The following is an 8,470-nucleotide window of genomic DNA, read 5'->3' on the forward strand; positions in this document are numbered from 1 at the left end:
CCCACTCCCTCCTCCATTCATCAGCCGCTCCGGGCGTCCCACCTCACTTCTGCTCTCCCCCAGTCTCCCCTCGCCGTCCCTCTCCACCACTTGCGGGCGCAGGGAGAAATGATATCTGGATGACTTTTTTTTATTGACAAAGCTGCTGGGGATCACAGGAGGAACATCTCTGAGCAGGATCTAGAGAGAGGAGAGGTCTCCAGCTGCTGGCCCCAGCGATCGCCACTGCGCTGTCCTTTTTGGAGGGATGGGGAGGGGACGTGCTTCACCCCTATGAATTTCACTGCAAATTCCTACAGACACTGTTGTGCCCCACATCACCCTCTGCACTGGCAGGAGAATGTGCATGTTCACCACGCCAGTCTTGCAATCTTTGTAAAAGTTAGATATAAAAATGGGTAGTGAAGGTGTTAGCCGAGAGGAAGGAAAGAAAAGCCTGGGACACAGTGCCCAGGGAGAGCAGGAACGCCCGGGGCGAGTGGGCCTAAGCATTAAGTCATCCCAGAAGAGCCCTAGGTGAGCACAGCCCCACTGCTCCTGCGGCCGGGTCCTGGGCATCTGCACATGGTGGGATCGATCGTGGGGTGGTTGATTCATGGCGTGGTTGGTTCGCACCCTGGAAACCCCTTCCGAAAGAACGCAGACTTTAACAAGGGTGGCAAAAGCCCAAAGAAGTGTCAGGTGTGCACATTGTGGGGGTTAGTGGCTTTAAGAAAAACTGCTCAAAGGTGTTTGGAAGTTTTGATGAGCCAACGGTTTTGGTTTCAGTGACCCGCCTGGCCAGCGGGGACAGTCCTTGGGGCTCTCGCAGGCTGTTCATGGGGTTCTGAGCTCACGTTTCTGCATTTGTAGTTCAGCAACTGTTTCCCCAGTAGCTGGGGCAGGGAGGGTCCCCATCACCACTTCAGGTGTGCAGGAGGCTCGACCCTGGGTCTCTGCAGTCCTTGAGCACGAGGAGCTGCAGCAGGGTCCAGCGCTGGCCCCTTCTCTTGGCAGCAGCGCTGGTGAGCCCTGTTCTGCTGGCCAAAATTCCCCATCCTTTTAGGAGTCTCCACTAGATGCAGGGAGATGTGCCCCGGCTCTGACCCACACCAGTAATGACATCTCACTTTGTTCCTCACTAGCAATGCCACCAGATCAAACCACTCCAGCTTCTCCCGGCCTCTGGTCCATTCAGTGCGCAGGGAGAGGTACAGGGACTGGAGGAAACCGGGGCGGATCATCCGGAAAGCGTGAGGCTGCATCTGCTGAGGAGTGTGGGGAGACATTACTGAGCCAGAGGCAACCATCCCTCACAAGGTCTGTACCCGCTTACTGCCTCGCAGCAGCAGCTGGCACGAGAGCATCCTCCAGGTACCGTGATCTGCAACCTGTGGCTTTCTTCTCTTTGCTGAGCCTGGCGTGACTGAGAAAGAATAAGCCCCTTCCTCCCAGGAACCTGTCCCTACGTGGTGAGGAGCCAGGGTGGAGACATCTCAGCCAGCAGCGGGATCACCAGAGGTGGGATGAGGCTTTTGCCACCCAACACAATGAAATGACTTCTTTCTTCTTTCCAAGGGTTGAGTAGATGGAGAGTAGATTTCTTGGCGGAAGAATGAAATTTGCTCCTGCATGGGCAACCGTGGGAAGCCTCCAAATGGCTTCAGGCTCCTCTCCTCCCGCTCGAGGACTGTGTGGCTGGTAAGCAGCGTTTCCCATAGTGACTGGGAAATCTTCGGTGTCCAGTTTGTTGCCGTTCCCAGGAGAACTTGCCTCCACTGGGGCACCCTGAAATCATGACACTTTGGAAATGCTGGCTCCCCATTAAGTCTCATGCACTGGGAGTCTGTAAATTTTTTTTTCTGCTTTTCTTCACCCTTGTTAAATGAGTTACTTCAGGGTGAAAGGGGGAAAGCAGCCTGAACCGCAAAAAACCCGCTGCCTCCGAGTTATGCCACCAAATGCAGTTTACTGCAATGACCTTGTAATTAGCTTTCTTTGCAGCATTCCCAGCAATCGAGCCAAATGCAAGAGAGACTTTCTAATGAGCAGATAGATGGGAAAGGAATGCAACACTGCTCTTTTATCAGAGCCTGTGGTTTAGGCATAAAATCAGATTTTTAGAGGCAAAAGTCAGCTGTCGCGTCCTGCCACCCCACTTAGCAGTTGTATGCAGGAGGGGAATCGCTGAGTGCTGGAGGGATTCTGACCCTGAGCTCTAACAGCAACTGTCCGTGGCAAAGCTGCCTGCCTTATTTGCTGAACATAATGTTTGGCTCAACCGCAGCCTGTTTTTCTCGTTGCCAACCATTTATAAACCTGACTCAGGCTCACAGACACATTATCTAGAAGTAGATAGGGGAGGGAGTCGGAATAGATTATGCATTCATTATCCAGAAGTAGCGACCAGATACATTTGCACATTTTTCTGCTGCTCAGTTGTTTAAGCTGGTTGACGCCGTGTTTGTTCAGTCACCCACGGCAGGAGCAGGAGTCACCCAGCCCAAGGGAGAGCTCTGCACCCGGGCGAGGCATCCAGCCCCCTGTGCTGCAAAGAGGGGCATGTGAGGGGCTGCAATTCGTCTCCTCCAAAGGTAAACATCAAAAAAAAGCTGACTGAACCACGCTCTTGAAGCACCCAATCCTCTATCCCAGGCAGGCTGGATGGGTAACTCGGATGTAGACCTCAATGGTTAGGGGAGATCAATTTTTTTGCTCCGGAGATGAAGTTTGTGTCATATGTTTGGATATTTTTGAAAAAGGAGATAGGAGTAGCAATTAACACTTTCTGCACATTTCAAAGCATAAACTCTCCGCAAAGATGTGCCTCAGCTCTGTGACACTGTGGCTATTTCCCAAGGCATCCGCTGCCTATCGCAATACACACAGGTACATCCACAAGTAGCAGAGCAACAAATGGAGAAGGTGTCAGGAGGAAAAATATTCAGCAAGCATTTCTGGGTGGTGGGGGACTTTGCTCTCCTAGAGTTGGGTCTGCCCTGCTCTTACAGGGTACATGCAGCTGGATATTCTCCCTGCTCTTCTGCTGGAGTGTGTGTGAATTTGCTGGGAGACCTCGCTATGCAAAAAGCGTTTAAATTAATTACTGAAGTGCTGCAGGGTAGGACTGGCCTCACTGCACAAGCTGGGCTCCCAGCCTTGACAGGACAGATGGGCTGGAGAAGGGACAGACAGACCTGACTTGGGCAGGCAGATGTCCTGGCTGTTGCACCCTTAAGGGGCAGTGAAGGGACACGAATGCCTTGCTCTGCTGATTACATGCTGGATTTATCCCTGTAAATATCATCATGTTTACTTCCAATAAACACTTTTACATAGATGGTGTTCAGATTGTCTCTGTTATCATTCAGGCCTTGCATCGCTCTGTACTGGTTTTGGCTTTCCCAGCCTGGGAGCCAGCAAAGGTGGTGGCTGGAAGCCACCCCAGAGGGACACCTGGTGGGGTAAGGGGTGAGCCAGTATGGCTAAAAGCATCTTTGGTGCTGAATCTATAGCACAAATGTTTGTTCTTTTGTCCTTTGTGCAGAGGAACACATGACTGCAAACCAGAGTCCTCTTCCAGATGGTTGTAGGCTTGGCTTTGGTTTTGGTTTTTTCAAATATTCAAGGTGCTCTGCAGCTCTGTTGCAGAAAGTCCTGCCCAAGAAACACACCTTGTGCTGGGAGCCGATGATGGCAGAGAGCTCAGGATCCACCAGTCTTCAGCGGCATGGACCTCCAGAGACCCAAGGGAGCAATGCAACCCAACAACTGGAGCCCAGGCCCCTGTGGGGTCTCACTGTCCAGCTGGCATTTGCACAATTAACTGGGGTGACCAAAGGTGCAGCCTAACGAGGGCGAAGTCAAGGGCAGCCAGCTTGCATCCGTCTGCTGAGGTAACCGGTGTCCCCTTGGGGTTCGGGTCTGATTCTGCACTCTCACCCTGCTGTGCCCCTGTAGCACCCTCGGACACGCGCTTACCCCCCACGCAGGGGCGGCGGGTGACTCCTCAGCAAGGGAAGGCTGTGCCACGATGTCACGATACACAGGAAATGACTCTGAACAGGAACTCCTGAGAAGATACCCCATGCACTGTAGCCAGAAACACTCAGCGACACTCCGACACAAAACCAGCGCAGCTGCTGCACTGAGCCATGCTCTTTATTATAAAAAAAAAAAAAAAGCAACATACCTTCCCTGCTCCCCCCTGCCCTACCTCCCCCCAAAAAAAGGAACACAACACTTACTGGAAGCCCTGCTTCCAGCCCGAGGGAGAGGGCTGCAGCCCTCCTCGAGTGCTGCCCAGCACAATGGAAGTCACCTCGTGTGGCTTCAGACATGTTAGAAGAAGTCCTGGGGCGGGAGGCTGCAGGGGCTGTTGGGTCCACTCTAAATAGGCTCCGTGGGCTGTAGACCGTACGCTAAACCACGCTTTTCTTAGAAACTTCCCTTTTGCCTTGAAATAGTTCAGAGGTGTTTCCAGCCCTTCTGCAGCAAGCCAGTGAAAGCCCCGGTCGCCCCAGTGCCAGCTGCATTCAGGGAGGTTTTAAAGCTTCAAGTTTTGACCATCCGTGGAGTAACCTTCCTGCAGGGACTATTTGCATCTGTCCCAAGGAGTTTATTGGGATGGAGCATCAGGATTTCACCCTCTTGGCTTTTAATCTGAGCTGTGGAAGTTGTCCTGCCTTACAAAGCAAAGGGTTTGTGCAAATTAGAGCTGGTGGTAGTGAGTTTCACAAGTTGGGCTTGGACCAGACGAGTGCTGGGGTCAACACACCAGAGGTCATCCTCGGAGTATCTCAGCAAAGCCCTTTGGGGGTTTTCTTTTGCTTGGGAAAGCAGCAGGGAGACAGTTTCAGAAATTCACATTTTCTGAATTATGCTTGTTTGCAGTATTTGGTGTGACTCGGGGCCTCCCCATCCAGGTCTTATGATCCCACTGACTCTGCAGCTTTTACTGAGCCAAAAGAGTAAACAGGCATCCCAAAACTGCTGGATTTAAAAGCTGCAGCTGAGGTCTCGGGCTGGGCCAAACAGGAGAGCTGAAGCCCTCCCTTTGGTGTCTAATTCTTTGAGGTTACAGCCACTCACGTTTATTGGCATCTGCAGTACCTGGAACCCCCAGCTGACGGCCCAGCTCACCCCGTGTGGCCCTGCCGCTGCAGTCACTGGCCGCGGGCACCCAGGGGTTTGGGGGAGCGGGGCCACCTGGTGATGCTGTGCACCCCTGCACCCCCTGTGGTGTACCCCTGCTGCGGCTGGACCCCGCTCCCTGCTGCTTGGTGGGGTCAGGCCACGTCCTGCTCATCAAAGCGACCTCTTCACCCGCAGCCTTGACTTGCAGGGACTGTGCTCCGCTCACCGGCATCTCCTAGACCTTCCCCTGGCGAGAGCAGCCCCCGAGGCTCCTGCTTGTGGAGGATTTTGAACGAAAGCAAGCTGCTCTCACGGATCAGCTGCTGCTTTTCCTGCCTGCAGCTCTCTGAGCTGCTGCGGTTTCACTGCTGAGCTTTTCTTTCCATCATACAACCAGGGGGTGTCTCTCTTCCTGCCCCTCAGTTCTTTTCTCGGTGAGCCCGAAGAAGCTCGGTTGCTTCTGCCACTGCCACCGGCTGCGCCGAGGACTGACCTTCAGGTGCCTCCCCTCTGGCTGCATGCGGTGTTTTGTTCATGTTCTGTTTTAACAGGAATCAGTTTCTAAAGGCAAAACTCTCCGTGGGTGCAACCCTGTGCAATGCAGTTGAGGCTCCATAAGGGCTGAAATGGGTGAGGGTGGTTTGGGGTTTTTTTACACAAAGAACGAGCAAAATCCCTGTGGTGCTCAGAGAGGAAGGGCTGGATCCTGGTCCCGATTCTTCCGCTTCACATCCAGGTTAGGTCCAATTCTGCTGCTGTTTTCCAGGGAAGTGTGTGGCTAATGGCTTGTGGATTCACCTTCAAGTTAAGTGAAAAATTAACTCTTTTTTTCCCTGCTTTGCGTTGTTCAGTTAAAGCAGATTTCAAATTTTTGAGTAATTCTTAGGTGTTTTCTTCTTACCACTGAAAATTTCTCCCCCCCCACTCAGAGTACAGATCCTCTGCCACTTTCATTAAGAAATTATTGCATATATTAAAACTTGCCTTCTACAGAGTGGGTGTCAAACCCAGGCTCCCAGGCCACGGCTGGTGTGGGGCAAATGAAGCTCATGACCTTGTGGGCTGGGCTGGTCATTGCCACTGCAGCAGCTCTGCTTGGGGAGAAGAGAAAGGATCCGCTTGTTGCCAGCGTGGCTGCTCTCTGCCCCGGGGCGGGATTTCTGGAGCTCTGTGGATGATGATGCCAGAAGGCAGCAATAAGACATTATTAAAAAGTCCTTAATTTAGAAAGGTTCACTTTTTGGGAAAAGTAGTGAAAAGGGGAAAGCAACGGGTTAAGGGCTGCTGTAGCCATAGATCTCTCTGTATTAGAAGCCCCTGTCTTTAGCTGATGGCTTAGCAAATAATAATTAGTATTCCTGGACCCCCTGGATTAGACTCTCCATTTTACCAAAATGGGAGTTTAGGGCTAGCTTAAGGAAATGACACCCTGTTTCAGCCAGGCTTGGGGAAGCCCTGGTGAGGACGAACCAGTTCTCAATCCCTCCTGAGCTGTTCCAGCCAGGTTCCTTCATCAGCCTCCGCGTTCAGCCACCCTGGAGTGCACAGGAACGTGCAGTTTAATTGCAAGTTTGTTTGGCTGACCAAAGCCAGGAGAGACCATGGGTGCCTCTGTTTAAAAATGCATCAGCCGTAAAAATGCCTCCAAGCCTTTTTTCCCTGCGGGCTCTGTCTCGCATCCCTCGGGATGCAGTGCAGAGCTGGTGCTGACTGCAGCAGGGTGGGCTGAGAGCATCTTCCTGGAAATGGCTCATTCCATGGAGCCACGATCCCAAAGTGGCCCTGAGCGTTTTGGGGAGGTGCTGGGATATGACATGGTCATAACCCACTGGCAAAGTGAGCAATGACTGGTACAAGAGCCAGGGTGTAAATCCAAGTGATTAAATATAATCAAAAGTGTCTGATTTCAGAATCATCCACATATGGATGCGAGGCTCCCAAATAGCCAGGGAGATGTTTTACTCCTGGTGAGACACCAACGGGCTCAGTGCTGCATCCCAAAAAGGGGCAGGCTCAGTGCCTGCCAGGCGGAGCTCAGTGCTGCCGTGACAGTCTCACTCCTCGCCCCACCGTCACGCCTGCCAGCAGGAGCCTGGCACAATTTTGGTTCACCCTGTGGTTACAATTGTGCTCAATGGAAAGAGCAGCTTTGGAGAACTCTGTGCCCCCAGAGCAGCCTCCCAGCTGCTGGTGCCGCTAGCAATGAAGAGGTACCTAAAGGGTGGGAGCTGGCGTGGGTGGAGGGAGCAGCACTGGCCCTGTGGTCCTCCCTCCAGGAGAGACACCCAACTCACAGTGGAGATGCTCCCTTCATCAGGCTGTGATGATGAAACAGCAGCACCTATGGGGTGTCCTGCTTGGTGGGACAGTGGGAGATGTTTGGGTACAGCAGCCAAGGAAGGCGGATGGAGGGTGCACGAGGCTGCTCTGCCGGCAGGGCTGGGAAATCTGGAGAGGGAGTAGGTCAGTGAGCCACTTGCCAACTGTGCTGTAACAAAACGGGCTGAAATAATGGTAGTGTGGGTGGTGCTGGGAGCTCACTAGTGATTGTAAATGCAGAGGTTTTTGAAGCCAAGCAGTAGCAGCATCATCGATTTCATCTTCCCCCCATCAGCAGTTAATAGTGGTGAGCATTTAAGCCACTCCTGCAGTTCCTTTGTAGCCCTTTCTCTTTCCTTTGCAGCACATCCAGAGAAAGTCAAGCTGAGCACGGCAGCTTCAAGTCTGATTTCCACAAGGTCATGCCCATTTGCATGTGAAAAGCAAGGCTTGACCCCTTCCACCTGCCAGGTGTCCTCCTATGGAGGCTAGTGGTCAACTTTTGGCCACAGACCTTCAGGATCACAGAATCACAGAATCGCAAGGGTTGGAAGGGACCTCGGTAGATCATCTAGTCCAACCCCCCTGCTAAAGCAGGCTCTTCTAGAGCATTCTACACAGGACTTCGTCCAGGCGGGCTTTGAATATCTCCAGAGAAGGAGACTCCACAACCTCCCTGGGCAGCCTGTTCCAGTGCTCTGTCACCCTTAGAGTAAAGAAGTTTTTCCTCATGTTCAACTGAAACCTCTTATGTTTCAGTTTGCACCCGTTGCCCCTAGTCCTGTTGCTGGACACCACTGCAAACAGACTGCTTCAATCCTCGTGACTTCCGCCCTTAAGATATTTGTACATGTTGATGAGGTCCCCTCTCAGTCTTCTCTTCTTCAGGCTGAACAAGCCCAGCTCTCTCAGCCTTTCCTCGTAGGGGAGGTGCTCCAGGGGTCATTTGAAAACCCACCTCTGCTGCTTCAGCCACTGTTGCCTCTGATCCAGCTCAGCCAGATGATGAGCTCAGGGGTTTCCCTGCTTTTTTTCT

The sequence above is a fragment of the Egretta garzetta genome, unplaced genomic scaffold (assembly GCF_000687185.1).
Source record: "Egretta garzetta isolate BGI_Z169 unplaced genomic scaffold, ASM68718v1 scaffold143, whole genome shotgun sequence".
In the NCBI taxonomy this organism is placed as follows: Eukaryota; Metazoa; Chordata; class Aves; order Pelecaniformes; family Ardeidae; genus Egretta; species Egretta garzetta.